The following is a 17,737-nucleotide window of genomic DNA, read 5'->3' as shown; positions in this document are numbered from 1 at the left end:
GCTTCCTCTTTGCCCGATCTCTTTTAATTCCATGCTTAAAATATAGTTTGTAGCACCAAGATCTTTCATGTCGAATTTGGAGGACATTTGGGTCTTCAAATCCTGGATAATTTCTTTGTCATTTCCAACTAACAACATATCATCCACATACAAGACCAGATAAATAACATGGTCACCAATTAATTTAAAATACACACAGTGATCTGCTTTGCTTCTAGTGAAGCCAAGTCCCCGTATAAATGTATCAAATTTCTGATACCACATCCTTGGTGACTGTTTTAACTTTTAACCCATATAGAGACTTCTTTAACTTACATACCTTCTTACCCTTCACCGCAAAGCCTTCAGGTTGCTTCATGTAGATATCCTCTTCCAGATCCCCGTGAAGAAATGTTGTCTTCACATCCATCTGTTCTACCTCAAAATCAAAAGCAGCAACAACAAATAGAAGTAATCTAATAGAAGCTACCTTGGCAACAAGAGAAAAAATATCACCAAAATCAATTCTCGGCACCTGGGAATAACCTTTTGCTACCAACTAAGCTTTGTATTTCTCCACCTTTCCTTCTGCATTTGTCTTCTTCTTGAACACCCATTTGCTGCTAATGGGTTTCCTTCCAGCCGACAACTCCACCAGATCCCAAGTCTCATTTTTGTGCAAAGATGCCATTTCATCAACCATAGCCTCTTTCCAAAGTTTTCCATCCTATGAATCTACTACTTCCTTCACAGTTCTGGGATCATCATCAGTAACAGATAAACCAAAATTTGAATAGAAAGCAGATGGACTATACTTTTTTGGCTGCCTTCATTCTTGAACTGATCTTCTCACACCCGGAGTTTGTGCTCTTCATCTTCTGATTCCTCCTCTGCTGTAGAGTTTGATTCTTCCTCCTTAAGCTCAAACTCTATCTTCTCAGGTTCCTTTGGTTGGAATTCATGTTTAATAACATCTTTCACCTCTCTGAACACCACATCTTGGCTGTACACAACCTTCCTTGTTACTGGGTTCCAAAGCTTATAACCCTTTAAACCATCCTTATACCCAATAAAGATGCAGTTTTCAAATTTACTATCCAACTTGGTTCTTTTCTCCTTTGGAACATGTACATATGCATCACGTCCAAATACCCTGAGATGTGAAAGAGAGTGTTGAAAATGCAACAAGATGATGGAGCTTAGTGGAAAGGAGTCGCCTTCACTAAGTGGGCCCGCAGGCTATTTTTGGCGCAAAGTCTATTTTTAGACTATGTCTACTTTTAGACATATGGATCATGGTCTATGAGTTGCAGGATGCTATTTGTGGATGATTGGTCATGTTGGTAAAAATAGATGGACTTCTATTTTTAGACATATGGGCAGAGCTTATTTTTAGACTGCCAGTCTAAAAATAGAACAGTTGAATATTATTAGCTCTTAATAATATTTGGACTATAAACATTATCTTATCCTCTTGGAGCACTTCAGTTCGAGCTACGGATGTGACACATGCAACTGCCAGAAGGAAATATGCTTTTCTTATGGGTTAGTTGAGCTATTGCATGATGGACTTCAGTTAGAACTCAAGTGATTGAGTTTGGTGGAGTTGATTGAGGAGTTGATGGAGTTGTGTTCAATTTGATTTGGTTGAACTAGTTGTATTTAGTCTAACTGCAGAATACACTAGTGATGAGTGATGTGAATTAATTATTAATTAATTCACTAATTATTAACTCATAAAGCAACTAAAGAATACATCAGTTAACTCAGTGCATGGATAGTTCAGTGGAGACAGGTGTTAGAGGTGAGTGAAAGGGCAAGACAGTTGTCAGTTGTGACTATAGTTGTGCATGAGATTTGCACAATCAATGGATTGAGTATTGCCAATGAGGATTGCGTGGTTCAGCCAAGGGAAATACGAGTTTGGATCAGCCATTCTCATCTATTCTCATGCAGGATTGCGCAGTGGAGGCAGGCAAGCAGCGGAGGAGATTTGAACCTGTGATTGATTCAGATCTGAGCTAGTTTGTGTGTAACAGGTGGAGATAGTACTGAGTACTTGCGAGGAGTATTGTACTATGTATTGTTACATGTTCTCAATCAATATAATATACAGATAGTTGGGGGTTTTCAGCTGTATGCTTTCCCCGTGATATATTGTGTTGATATGTGTGATTGATGCTTCAATGTGCGCATGCGATTGTTTCTGAATACTGCAAATTGATGATCAATAGTAGAGGAGGTTATGTATTATGCATGCATTCCGCAAATAGTGTATAATCAGGATAATCTCTATGAATAAGTGTTATATTATTCAAAATTTCTACATGGTATCAGAGTAGAGTTGATCATCAGATCTATTATTCAGAAAGTGATTACATTTTATTTCTTCAGGCAGAGTCTGTAATCGGGCCAGGTAGCCTCTGGATTCATCCTTATTTTGGAAGGTGAGATATCCGGTGAATGCCCATACAGTCAATCTTTGTACGAGAAATAATTCGTTCTCACGAATTTTAGATCAGAAGCGGTTGAGTTTTGAGCTGGTGTAATTCGAATTTGCAGCAGTGTTTTCTTGGTGTCAAAGTTGAAATGTTTTTCGACGGTTTGCGATTGGAGTATGCCCTTGAAGGTAGCTTGAATTATATTGCATGGAAAGACAGGATGGAGGCGGTGTTAGATGACAATGGGTTGAAGGAGTTCATAGAGGCTGAGGTCCCAAAGCCTACTGATGCTGCTCACGTTGAGGCTTGGCAAAAGAAGACAACAAAGTGTCGAAGGATTCTGTTGGAGGGCTTGAAGGATCACATTGTATCCAGCCTGCATGGAAAGGCTTCTCCATGCTTGATGTGGAAAGTGTTGACAGATTTATTCGAAAGCAAGAGCGACCAGAGGAAGTTGGCGCTCAAGGATAAACTCAGAAACATTAAGTGTGACAATGGAGACACTATGCCCAAGTATCTCACGAAGTTCACCCAATGCCAGGATGAGCTGGGAAGTGTGGGGGTGACTGTTGATGATGAGGACTTGGTGAGCTTGGCTCTCCTTGGTCTTCCGAAGAGTTGGCATTCCTATCAGGACTCTGTCAATGGTCGGGAGAAATTGCTAGGATGGGAGAGACTTTGGTCGGATCTTGTGCAAGAGGAGATCAGGCGGAATACCAAGGACAAATCTTCATCAAAGGCATATGATGAAGAAAATTACACTTTGGCTGCCAAAGCAAAGAAGGGGAAGGAGAAGGGTTCTCTTTTCGAATCCAGTTCTTCCAATGATGGGAAGAAGGTTGACAAATCGAAAGTGCGATGCTTTCTTTGTCATGAGGTGGGCCATTATGCTGCAAATTGTCCACGGAGGAAATCCAAGAAGGGATCCGGGGAAGGATCTGAAGGTGAGGCACTTGCTTCACAGTTTGAGTTCGATTTCACACTCTTCGCATGCATGGTTTCATCCATGGTGGGAAGTGGTTGGTTTCTTGACAGTGGAGCTTCTGTCCACATGACCGGTGACAAGAGTTTGTTCAGTACTTTGGAGGAGAAAGATCTCCAGATACTCATAGCGATGGGTAATGATGAGAAGAATAGTGTCTCAGGTATAGGCATGGTTATTTTTCAGAGGGAGCATGGAGCTCGCCTTACCTTGACCGATGTCAAGTATGTACCAGGACTGAAGAGAAACTTGGTGTTGATCGCGATGCTAGAAGACAAAGGTTATGATGTAGTCTTCAGTAAGGGAAAGGTTTTCCTTAGACACATCATCACTAGACAGGTGAAGCAGATTGGTTCATGGGTCAAGAACCTGTATGCTCTTGAGGTTCAAGATGCATGCAAAGCCTTAAGCAGTGAGGCGACTGATGGAGACTTGGTGGTTGAGAGGGAGCGTATATTACCTCTCAACATGCAGAGCCAGAAGAAGTCTTAGACGATTGTGGAGGAGCCACGATTGGTGCAGCAGCTTCAGGAGGTTGTGGAGAAGCCACAACAAGGGAAGCTGAGAGGAGATCGAGTAGAGACATCTACTCATGCAGAGACCTCCAGTAGGGGGAAACTTCGAGCCAGGTGGGCTGAGGGATCACATGCAACCATACCTCCAGGTAGGAGGTGGGGCGATATAGAGTGATCGTCCCAAGGAGGAGGGGCAGGATCCTTGAGGTACCCAACCTCTTGGATGAGACCTTGCTACGGGAGCCCCGATGTGGAGTAGCAGGAACTGACTGATTGGGTAGAGACAGATGCGGATGGAGCGACAGAGAGAGCGACAGTGTAGGGAATCCCAGGACAACGCATAGCTAGCACGCTGCAGTAATGCGAGAGGCACAAGTGTTTTGCACAGTGCTAGGTGGCATAGAGAGGTGTGCAATGGTGCGAGATGCATGGAGATGTTGCAGTAGTGCAGATGTCAGAGAGGGAGCACTTGTCAGCAGCAGGTAGAGCTTCAGCATCAGAGTATGTTCCTAGCTCAACAGAGTGGTCAGTTGGGAGTGTTTTTGTTCCAAGTGTTGTTGGAGCAAGTGGACCGGGCAAATGTGTTGCATGCAGAACATTCAAGAGTTGCAGGATAGGGGTTGCAGATAATCCATATCTTGTTGAGAGGGAATGTTGAAAATGCACAAGATGATGGAGCTTAGTGGAAAGGAGTCGCCTTCACTAAGTGGGCCCGCAGGCTATTTTTGGCGCACAGTATATTTTTAGACATGTGGATCATGGTCCATGAGTTGCAGGATGCTATTTGTGGATGATTGGTCATGTTGGTAAAAATAGATGGACTTCTATTTTTAGACATATGGGCAGAGTCTATTTTTAGACTGCCAATCTAAAAATAGAACAGTCGAATATTATTAGCTCTTAATAATATTTGGACTATAAACATTATCTTATCCTCTTGGAGCACTTCAGTTCGAGCTACGGATGTGGCACATGCAACTGCCAGAAGGAAATACGCTTTTCTTATGGGTTAGTTGAGCTATTGCATGATGGACTTCAATTAGAACTCAAGTGATTGAGTTTGGTGGAGTTGATTGAGGAGTTGTGTTCAGTTTGACTTGGTTGAACTAGTTGTATTTAGTCTAACTGCAGAATACACTAGTGATGAGTGATGTGAATTAATTATTAATTAATTCACTAATTATTAACTCATAAAGCAACTAAAGAATACATCAGTTAACTCAGTGCATGGACAGTTCAGTGGAGACAGGTGTTAGAGGTGAGTGAAAGGGCAAGACAGCTGTCAGTTGTGACTATAGTTGTGCATGAGATTTGCACAATCAATGGATTGAGTATTGCCAATGAGTATTGCATGGTTCAGCCAAGGGAAATACGAGTTTGGATCAGCCATTCTCATCTATTCTCATGCAGGATTGTGCAGTGGAGGCAGGCAAGCAGCGGAGGAGATTTGAACCTGTGATTGATTCAGATCTGAGCTAGTTTGTGTGTAATAGGTGGAGATAGTACTGAGTACTTGCGAGGAGTATTGTACTATATATTGTTACATGTTCTCAATCAATATAATATACAGATAGTTGGGGGTTTTCAACTATATGCTTTCCCCGTTATATACTGTGTTGATATGTGTGATTGATGCTTCAATGTGCACATGCGATTGTTTCTGAATACTGCAAATTGATGATCAATAGTAGAGGAGGTTATGTATTATGCATGCATTCCGCAAATAGTGTATAATCAGGATAATCTCCGTGAATAAGTGTTATATTATTCAAAATTTCTACAGAGAAGGTTTCTTACCAGTCCATACCTCTTGTGGAGTCTTATCCTCCAACGCTGATGAAGGTGATCTGTTGACCAGGTAACATGTTGTCTCCACCACCTCTGCCCAAAATTCCTGTCCTAACCCAACACCACTGAGCATGATTTTTGCCCTTTCCATCAACGTCTTGTTCATTCTTTTTGCAACTCCATTTTGCTCAGGTGTGTATGGAGTAGTCTTCTACCGTGCTATACCACACTTCTTACAGAATTATTCAAATTCCTTACTGGTTTTCCACCAGAGCCTTAAATTCTTTAAACATGTCAAAGACTTCAGATTTCTTCTTAAGGAAATATATCCATGTATTCCTTGAGAAGTCATCTATAAATGACACATAGTACACAGACTTACCCAGTGATGGAACTTTCATAGGTCCAAACACATCACTGTGCACAAGTTCTAATATCTGTTTCGCCCTCTTACCACCAGTGGGGAAACTCACCCGATTCTGCTTCCCATATACACAATTTTCACAGAAATAAAAATCCAGAGAGATATTACTCATACCTTTACCATGAAGTATTCGAAGGCCCTTCTCTCCAATATGTCCAGGCCTTTGATGCCACAACATGGTCTTCTCTCCAGAGACCACTAGATTTTCTGCTCCACTTTCAGGAACCACAGAACTGTTGCACCCATCAACAACAGTGCTACCTTGTAGCTTGTACAGAGTTCCAATCTGAACTCCCCGCATCAATACCAGTGCTCCTCGAACTATCTTGCAGGTATCCTTCTCGAACACTGTTTTTACACCTGCATCATCCAGCTTGCTTACAGAAATTAGATTTTTGGCTAATGCAGGAATATGCAGAACACTCGTAAGTGTTCTAACGCTTTCACCTTGCAACTTCAACTTTACTTTTCCACGACCAACGATTCTAGCCTTCCTATCATCCCCTAAGAAAACATCACCACCATCATATTTCTCATACTCACAGAACCACTCTCTATAGGGAGTGAAGTGAAAGGATGCACCTGAGTCAATCAACCATGCCTCATGATTTACATGTGTACTTGAAGAAGACAAGTATACATCCCCACCTTCATCTGAGGTGGTTTTCGCCTCAGCAGAAGGAGCATCATCAGAGCCCTTTCCTTTGTCAGGAGCTTTAGATTTACAGTCCCTTTTGTAGTGCCATTCCTTTCCGCATTTCTAGTAAACCACCTTTACAGGTTTTCCTAGAGATTTATATCTCCCACTCGATGACTTATTTTTGTTTCTATTCTGGGACCGTCCTCGTACAGACAAGGTATCACCATTCTGGCTCTCCATATTTTTCCGTCTCATCTCTTCCGTAAGCAAGGATGAGACTATTTCATCAAACTGCAAGGCAGTTGCATTGCTACCTATTGCAATAACCAGACTATCCCACGAATCTAGTAGAGAACACAACAAACTGATGCACTTATCTTCATCTGAAATTTTAATATAAACAGATAATAACTAACTTACCACAGTATTAAATGCGTTCAGATGCTCTGTCACCGAGTCTCCATCTTTCATCCTCGGGTTATACAGCTTTTTCCATAGGAACAGTTTATTCACTAGAGACTTAGATTGGTACAAAGTGCCTAACTTGTCCCACAAAGCCTTAGCCGTAGCTTCCCCTGATACATTCAACAATACTGAATCTAAGACACACAATCGTATTGTGCTCTTTGCCTTCTGATCCAGATTCTTCCATTCTTCATCGGACACTCCCATTGGTTTAGTACCCGGATCTACCGCAATCCACTGATCTTTATCCACCAATAGATCCTCCATCTTGAGTTTCCACAACTCAAAACTCTGACCATTAAATTTCTCGATCTCTATCTTTCCACTGCTCGCCATCTTTCTTCTTTCACCACCAGAATCAATCCCGCAGATCTCCCACTGAACAGGGTCTACCACAGGCCCGAGCGAAACCCCTCAGCAACAAAGGTGTCCCCTTGAAGCCAAAACAACTCTGATATCAAATGTAGGTTTTAACCCTGTACATAAATTACTTTCATATGAATTCTAAAACACGGAAAATAAAAAATGCAAGAGAATAACACATATACACAAATATTTTTCCCTGGATCCCAAAACTGGGGCTACTAGATTGCTTTTTCATTATTTTCCTTTCAATGTTACAATACATATTTATACATGCTGAAGCATCCAATACCATGGACCGAAAACCATCGCATCCAAAGCAATGGACCGAAAACCATCGCGTCCAAAACCATGTGTGAAAAACCATGCAGAAAACCATAGGTAGGTTTGCCCAACCTAATATAGGGTCCAAAAAAAATTTCCCAAGGCACTGCCTGCCCCCCTCAAACCCCCGATTAACTACATGGGCTAGTCATGCAAAGAATATAACACAACCCAACAGGTAGCTCCACACTTATAATGGGAAGCCCTTGAGTCTTTCTAGAGTAGTGGAGTAGTTGGTCAACCACTTTAACTTAGATATTCAAAAGTGACAATACGAATACCACCTAAGGCTAACTATATAAATATAGCACGCTACTAAAAAATATCATAAAGAAAACAATAGGAAAACCACTCTCCTAGATCCTAGTTTAGGGTGGTTAGGACCTAAAACTAAAAACATGAAAATAAAAACAAAAACATGCTCCCGAAGGCAATCTTGGGACGATTAGGGCCCAAGACCTAATAATTAAGGTATCAAAATTAGTTACATTGACCTATTGAAAATGCCTTGATCAATGTAAGTGCCTTCGCTTCATGGGGTACCCTGTAAGAGCACCATAACAATGACACAATGTTTTCCTTAGGTACCACAAGTATCCCTTCATGTAATCACCTAGCAAGAACTTAGGGTAGGAAATTAAGGTGCCAACTCACAATCAAAGATAAAGGGGGATAACTGTTAGTTGAAACTATGAACATGGGTAATGTATCTCAACCCAAAACATCATAAGGGAAATACACAAAGGATCATTCCCAGTGGAATTCCTTGTATGTACAGTGGTTCACAAATGTAAGGTAAACTAGAAAGGGGGTATATCCCTTCACTTATCCAAATGTAACCTAGTTCTTGACTCCTGTGTTAGAGGAGCTTCCCCATCAACACTCAAGTGATATTGGAATTTGACCACTTTGTAATGACACTAAAATATAATTTGGTGGTCTTGGAGAGTTAACTCTTCATACTTAATCCAAGGACCTAAAACTCCTAGACTTATTTGTTTTCTTAGTAAAAGAAAAAGTCTAATAAATTTTAGATTTAAGGGGTTATTGTAACAAACTTGGTTAAAAAATCCATGTAAATATAAAAATATAAGACCACAACCATGGGACACGTATTCCAAGATGAATGGTGGGAAGAACATCCTAGTGGGTGTTCATTTCAGTTATTATGGCTAAAGGAATTTGGCAAAGGCAATGGCAATGGCTTTGGAAAGGCAAGATGCATTTTTGGCACATTTATTTATGAAAATAATGGAAATTAGGAGAAAAGGAAGGTGAAAGGTCACAAGTTGCATGTGAGGATGAAAATGAAGGAAAATAATGGAAAATGAAGAAAATAGAGGCCTTATTGATAAAAAGGCTTCTGAGGATCAGTTGGCAAGCTTTTGCTTATGCTTGGGTAGTGTAACCTTTTATTAGTTCAATTTTGGAGCTCTCTCATTATTCTCTCTCTCTCTCTCTCACTCTTGGACACTTAGATTTTTCTTGGAGCACTTTGGCATTGGATCAAGAAAGGAAAAGAAGGTAAGAGGAAGGAAGGAGCAAGTAAGGAAGAGTAGGATCAAGCAGCTACAACAGGATTCTTTGCAGGTATCGAATTGCATGTGTGATTTCCTTGCTAGATTTTGCATGCATGGTATTGCATGTGGTTCTTTGCTGTCATGGCATGGGTTTTTCCAGGCGTGAAAGTGTTTTTAACCTAGCCTTTCCATTTCCAGATAGCCATGGTGTGATGGGGTTCTCATGTTTTTGTTTAGGTGGATCACTCGATGGATTTGAAGCTGAGTAAGGTGGATCTCCCAAAAGAAAGAACACATGGCCTAGTGACCCTTGAACCAGACTGTGGGTTGCGGTAAAGCCAGGTATTGTGTGCCTTGGTGGGCCTAGGAATCCTCAATAGGTTAATGGCGGGATATACTGTAAAGCTTAGAGGTGGTTGCCCTTGATTAGGCCTAAGAATACTTGCTAGTGAATGACAGGATATATAATAAAACCTAGAGGGTGGAGTCTCAGTTAGGGCCTAATGATCCAATGTGGATTACGGTAAAGAGACTAGGAGACATGGAAAGTCCTCAAGGTGTTGGTGAAGAAATCCGATGGCATCCATGCTTGTTTTATGGCCTAGTGATCTGAGATGGATTGCGGTAAAGCCTGAAACTATGGATGAGGGTTAGGTGGTGTAGTCTAGGGAAGCCTTGGTTGAGTTTGGTTTTATATCTTACATTCATGCTTGGAATATGGCACGGGGTTGATTGGTTGAAAGAAAGATTTGGTTCAGCCAATCTATGGTTGGGTGGCTCGTGGAAGTCCCAAACTTGGTTGGTCGTTGTATTCATTAATATGAGGTTATTTCTCCTTGTTATTTCATGAGTATTATACTGGTTCATATCTGGATTATATGGTTGTTGTTTCCTTGGTATTTCTATTGTTATTATGCTGGTTATGAATATGTATTATGACAGTGGTGATGTATGAATCCCATCATTTTTTTACATGTAAATGAACGAACAATGTATCTATGGAATAATAGATGATAATGCATCTAACGTGATAAGGAAATGATGCCTCATACTGAATTTCAGATAAGTATGAGACCCTTATGCTTAGTTATGTTGTTAAGACCTATAACTTTCAAGTTTGTGACATGTTTGACGAAATGCCTGTCATGGCTAGTAGGGGTCCAATATAGTCCTTTTTTATGTTTTTGCAAATGTATTGTTGTTCCGTTATGAAATTTCATTTTTGAACCTGTCATTGAGTTTTGGGCAGTGACCTGGGCTTTGGGCTTGAAAAAGTGGTACAAATCTTGGAGTTGTAGGCACAACACCGGGGAAAAAAAAATTCCCCAAAAGATCCCTTTCCCTTGCTATGGGAGCTTTTGGAGCCTCACAAACGCACCCTTATCCATTTCAAGGGAGCTAAAACTTCAGTTGGTCTCAGGGGTTGGTTACCTGAGTGGTTAGGATGGCTCCTGGGAGTTTTGTTGCTGATGTGGAAGGTTTGTGTGTTGTGTTTCCGTTGATTCCACTTCCTTAAGATGACTTAGGAGGTTGAATCCCATTATAGTGGCATCTCATTGCATATTTACCCTGGCTGGCCAGTTACTTGGGTAGATGTGGGATGAGGGTGTTACAGAGTGGTATCAGAGCGGGTTTCGTTCTCCTTGGGGAATGTCTGGTTTCTGTTCTCCTTGGGTGATATCTGATACCACAAAGTGGTATGGGAGTGGGTTGCACTCTCTTTGGGTCATATTTGATACCACAAAGTGGTATCAGAGTGGGTTGCACTCTCTTTGGGTGTTATCTGATACCACATAGTGGTATCAAAGCGAGTTTCGTTTGGGTGGTGTCTAGTTTCTATTATTTTTGGGTGATATCTGATACCACAAAGTGGTATCAGAGCATGGTTCAACCCTTGGACTGGATGGGTGGAATGTGTTTGTCATGCATGCATGTAGGTTGTATATGTGCTTGTTATGTATGCATGGTAGTGGTCATTGTTACAGTTGTGTTTCCATGTAGGAGTTGATGATGTTGTTGTTGGGATGCGTTAGTCATGAATGCATGTCGGTTGTATATGCATTTGTTATGCATGTTAGTGTATATAGGTTGTTGTGCATGCATTATTATGGTTATGGTTATGCATGCATAATAGGTTAGATATGCATTGTGAGGTCATTGTATGTAATTATGTCATCATGATGTTGTTGGTATGTGTTGGCTACGTGGGGCCTGACCCAGGTTTAGAGTTAGTTATTCAAACAAATTCCTACACTACTGACCCTTTCGGCATCAGCCAGCGGACCGAAGTTTCACCCGAAGCAGTATGGGGGGATGCTGGAACCAAGTTTCCGCACCCTAAGATGGTCGTGATGTCAGTTTATACCCATTGTTCCTACTTTTGTGTAGGTCGTTAAGTTCTAGGGCTCTACTAGTCTAACCCTTTATTCTGGCCTTTAGTACCTCCGCGAAGGAGTACGATCGTCCTTCGCGCAGCCTTATCCTGCGATCCAAGTACTTTCACGCTGCTATGACAACGTATTGTATAGGTTCCCAAGTTATCTTAAGTGTTTTACTTATCTTACTAAACAATCACAGTTAGCACCATGTAACCAGATATTCTTGCTTGCATTTGATTAACTAATACAATTACATATATTCGCGCATCACCTGAACAATGTAAATTAAACCCAAAACGCAATATAACCCTAGGCCTCTGCGCACTCAGCTGCAGAGCCTCTACCTACGCTAAGACCCGAAACACTTGGACTTCTCTACCAAGCCTTCAAGACTTGTCTTCTCTTTTCCACAAACTTATGACTCTTTAGAGCATACTTAGCTCTTTTTATACAATCCCATGGTCCGCAGACCATGGGTAGATCTTTACAACTGATTTTACACTCTACAAAATAAGGGTGGACAAACCTTTATGACTTATGACACCTTCACGCTCTTCGACCATAAAATGTGGAGACTTTACAACTTTATTACAAAATTGACCCAAAACATGGGCTTTTAGCCCCAAAACTGTCCTTGGGGGATCCCGTTCCCAACAGGCCCCCAACACAAACATCATGACTCACCCTCGAGTCACTCTACGGGCGTAGAGATCTTAGCGCGAAGACCTCCCAGCTCAACCTGTATGACCGCAACCTCGGCAGTGCACTGTGCGGCTGCCTACTTCGCTTCTTCAACCATCTGCTCGGTCACTGCTCCTGAACTGTCGGCCTAAAGCTTTTGCTGAGTTTCTTGCAGAGTCGCAAGCTTTCCTTCAATAGAGGCTGTAACCGCATAAGCCTCATCCAACCAGGACTTCAAGCGTGCCTTTAGCACTGCTTCCTTGTGCTGTGCTGCATCTACCTATTCTTTCAACTGCTTGGCCTCATGCAGCTTTTCCAGTCTTTGCGTGAGCATGACAATTCGCACTGTTCCTTTTACCTCGTCATAGCACTGTTGCAGTTCTCGTGCTTCTGTATCCAGTCTATACGTTAGGGTCCTCCTGCAAGCTCGTCAGGACCTCGAATGACTATTCAAAAAGTACAGTGCAGTCTGCTACTGCACTGTCGACCGCTGTTATTGCCTCTGTGACAGCGGTTGCACGCTGCTCCTTTACTTCTGGTGGAGTTGAAGGCTGGGCCTTCAACTATAATTCTGTAATCTGTAGGTTCAACTCCATCTGAACCCGAGCCATCTCTGTGCAAGTGTCGCACACCCTTGTAGCAAGATTGCGGACGCGCACCTCGATTGGTTCTTCCTCAGGAATGGCCAACTCCGGGACCATTCGGCATGCCTCCTCCACGACTTGAATTATTTGTTTGTTTTGGTCGGTTACCTCTGTCACGGCAGCAATGGAAGAGTCTCTCTGTAGGGCCATATGTTTGTTCTTAAGTCTCTGCTCGCTGATCACCTGTAGGGCGCGGTGTTCACGGGCCCTCAGCTTCACGATCACTCCATCCTGCAATAGGTGGAGCACCTCGCCAAGGAGCGCTGCCAAGTTCAACCCTACTCCCTTGAGGGCGCTGATAGTGGGCTTGTCAGCTTCATTCTTCGTGGTCAATTCTCCATCCAGCAACACTACCATGCTGGAGGCCTTCGCGCGCAACATCTCAGTAGCTCCTGAAGTGCCGATAGCAATGCTGGTGGACACCGTGCCAACTTGTGACGCACAGATCTGCAGCTCCTGCAGACCTGTCTGGATGGCCCCCAATATTAGTTGCTGCTGCTGCTCAAACTGCTATAGGGCCTCTGCGGTGACATCCTGCACCGTATCTCCGATGTCATGCAAATCGCCCTCTGTGAGGGTGATCGGGTCCAGCGACGTCTTAGTGGCCTTAGATTTCTTCCTCAACCCTCCTTTCTCTTGTTCCCTTGGACGCTTGATGCGGGCAGACATCGCTTACAGGTCCACGCCATGTTGCTCAGTTTGCTCGTCCATCTCTTCCTCTGTCTCGAGCAAAGGTGACCTTGCAGCTTTGTCAGAGCCCCTCTCTGTTCCACTTGTTTGCTTCTACATCTGCTGAGTGGCATCGCGCTCTATCTGGGCCTTGTTAGCGACCTCCTTCTTCCTCTTCTCGGCTAGTTGCGCCATCTTGAGCTTGGCCTCCTCCTTCTTGCGCTGCACAGTGGATTTACTCTCTCCCATCGCCAAGTTTGATGTAGTGCGCCACTCTGCCCGCCAACGATCAAGCACTGCATCAATTGCGTAGTCTGTTTCCCGGTAAGGCAAGTCGTACCATGTCTGTGCAAGTTCCTTCCGCCCCCTAATGGACACATGGTGAAAATCTGCCTTAAACTCCGCGTACCCTTGCAGGTTGGCAAACATAGTCAACGACAACTGTAGTTTGTGATTGATAGCCATGCGGATGTTCATCTCCATCAAGATCCAGAAGATCTTGATGTCCTTGATGCGTTGCACATCCTTGGTTGCCCACAGCGAAGCGTACTTCGCTGCTTCTGGTAGGTCTAGTGCGACCGAGGGGAATTGATTGTCCTCTGGTAGGTCTGGTGTGACCGAGGGGAATTGACTATCCTCTGGTAGGTCCCATGCTACCAACACAATAGACAGCAAGAGCCACACGTAGTGGAAGTTCTTGTTGAGCTCATGTGCCTCGCGGCAGTTCGCAAGGAACCCACAGCAAAGATAGTGCGCCCAATTGAACTAGACTCCTTCGGCGCATTGGGCTGCTAGCGCGACACTTCCTCATCACCTTCCCTGCCAAAATCTGCGTGGCCACTTTTACGATAGGGTCACTGATACTTGAGATGGCATAGCCTCGCGACTTCTTCAAAAGCTTAAATTTTTCCTTCATGGCCTTCGTGAGGGCCTGATCGCCACCTTTTCCTCCAAACATCATGGTCAGATTTTCTCCTGTGTAGGGCAGCCACGTGATCCTATGGATCAATCTGTCGGTGATGGGTATTGGCTCCTCTAGCCACAAATACCCATTGTGCACCAAGCACAACAACTTCTTGATGACCAAGACTATAATCGGGGTGCGGTTGTAGTGCGACACCCATAGCAGGTTGAGCAGACCTACCTTGTCTACTCCCCTGAGCCACCTCCGCGGCTCTAATGCGGTCATGAAGGTGGTTGTGTCAATAATGCAGCACATTAGCTGCCCAGTCGCTAAGTGCAGGAACTTCTCATGGTCAGCTAAGTCCCAATCTTCAAGCTTTAAGAGAGGAACCCACCCCAAGCACGGTCCTTCACAGATAATCTCGTCCGCTAGCAAAGGGGTTTGCAAGGGGACCTTGCTCTCGTCGATACTTTTTGGCACCTTGGTCTTGCCCTTGCGCGGGGGGATGTACTCAGGCAACCAAGTGATAGGGTTAGCACCTTGGACTCCAACTTCCTCGACGTATATCCCAGGTCCTCATCGTCCATCGGGATGTCTTCGATTTCTTCCTCCTCCAGCTCCAGATTGATGGCTTTGCCCTTTCCTTATGCAGTGGGCTTGTCCTTTGGTGGATTTCTTCTCGGCGATGTGTGCACCGGTATCGCAGGCTACTTTCCCTTTTTATCCTTCGCACCCTCCTTGATTGGGGTCGGCTTTGATCTCGGAGTCCGTGGTGATTTGGGAACTTCCGCTAATACTTCAACAACCTCTGGAGTAGCTTCTTCTACCTCCCTAACAACTTCTAGCACAGACTCCTCGACTGTCACTGCTTCGGTATCCATAGCTTCCGCGGGTGTTGACATGATGTTATGCAATAACTCTTGTGTCGCCTTCGTCTATGTTTCAAATTCTAAATTGGCTATCAAATATTCGAAGTTCTCGCGATTCATGTGTGCCTGAGAGCTCAACAGCTCAATTCTCAAAATGCCAAGTGTTTTTTGCTGGGCAGCCACTTGTAATTTATAGGGAATTTTGAATTCAAATCTGACCATTCCCCCCCACATTCGGTTCATTAATGCCAGATTGGCGACATATTTTCAAGGATCCGACCCATAATTTTCGTCTTAAATGCCGAATGCCTGCTCCATTTGGCCACATTTCTACCATCAAATCATGAACAGTGACTTTAACGGTCACTTTCCGGCTGACCTGCACGATTTCTCCCTGTGTAGCACAACTCCCTTCACGCTGTCGTGAACCCTATGACACTTCCTTGCTTCGCACAATCCTCCAATCGTACAACTCCCCAACCTGGGCAATGTAGTTTATAGTCCCACACCTCCTTTCATCTGCCTGGAGTGCTAAGACTGTGCTACCCTCACATAGTCACATGCCCGGACCACCGGTGTATGGCTTCAATCGCTGCCATTCACCTTTCCTGAGAAGGGATCTCCATTCAGTTTAACCAACTGAACCGCTCCGCTGTCGGTAATTTCCTTATTGACATAGGGCCCTAACCAGTGCATTCTGAACTTCCTTGGAAATTTATCAAACTTACTGTCATATAACAAAACTAGGTCATTTACCTTAAAGGTGCACAACTTAATGTGTCGATCATGCCATGTTTTTTCGCACTGCTTTTGGATTTGTTGGTGGAATCCAGCGAGAAATCTCTCTTCCTCAAGCTCAGCCAGCTGCGCGAGCCTCTCTTTTAGGGCTCCGCAATCCATCATACCCATGACTGCCGCTATGCGCGGACTAGGCACAATGTATTCCATGGGCATCACTGCTTCAACACCATATACAAGCATAAAGGGTGTTTGTCCAGTCAACTTCTTGCATGTCGTCCTATAGGCCCATAGTACTGCGGGTATGCGTAGGTCCCAATCACTTCGTTGGGCGTTGCAAACATTGGTTAGCGCATTCTCCAACACCTTATTGAATGCTTCCATTTCCCCGTTAGCCTGTGGGTGATAAAGCATGCTCTTCTGGTGATATACCTGAAATTCCTCCGTCAGCGTGTTGATCGTCTCATTCAGAAAGTGCATACCGCGATCACTCATTAAAATATTTGGACACCCAAATCACCTTAGTACATACTCAAAGAGGAAATTTGCAGCAGTTGCACCTGTGCAATCCTTCATAGGCTGTGCCTCCACCCATCTAGTCAAATACTCCGTCGCAGTGATAATGTACTGCGCTCCCCTCTTCTTTCCTTGGGGCTGAATGGGTCCCACAAAATCTATCGCCCATTTCTCAAAGGGTTGTAATTTCATCTATGGATTCAGAGGCAGCTCATCCCTTTGCGATGGCTTGCCCGTCCTTTGACACACGTCACACGCCTTGTAGTAAGCTTTTGAATCCTGATGGAGGGTTGGCCACCACAACCCTGCGCGTAGAATCTTCTATGTGGTCACTCTCCCTACATAATGTCCTCCCGCAGCGCCCCCATGAGCATCCACGAGGATACTGCTCCTTTCAAACTCTGGTACATATCATCGCAATATTTCATCAGACCCCATTTTGTACAGATGCGCAACAATGACAGAAAAGTTTGCCGCATGCACCACTAACTCCGTCTTCTAGTGGACGGTGTAACCTTTCGGGGCAGTTCCTGTCGTTAGGAAGTGTATGATATCTTCAAAATGAACATTCATGACATGTACTACAAATAGCTACGCATTAGGCAATCCCTCCTCCAAATTAGTGGGCTCTTCCCCTATTTCGATGTGCGACAGATGGTCTGATCCCACGTTCAGTCGTCCAGGCTTCACAATAACTTCAAAATCATACTGATTCTCCCCCCCCCAACATAGGGTTATTGACCAGGTATTTCAACGCGAAATGATCCATATACATCTTAAAATGTCCACCCAGAAAATAGTGTTTAAACTTTTGGAGCGCGTATACCATGGCTAACCCTTCATGGTGGAATAGTTCTTCTTAGCCTTAGATAACCTTCTGCTTGCGAACCCTATAGG

The sequence above is a fragment of the Pinus tabuliformis genome, chromosome 3_1, assembly GCF_031772625.1.
Source record: "Pinus tabuliformis cultivar Carrire ecotype Pingquan chromosome 3_1, CPIR1, whole genome shotgun sequence".
NCBI classification, from domain to species: Eukaryota; Viridiplantae; Streptophyta; class Pinopsida; order Pinales; family Pinaceae; genus Pinus; species Pinus tabuliformis.
The sequence above is the reverse complement of the archived record's forward strand: the minus strand, read 5'-3'. Positions refer to the sequence as shown.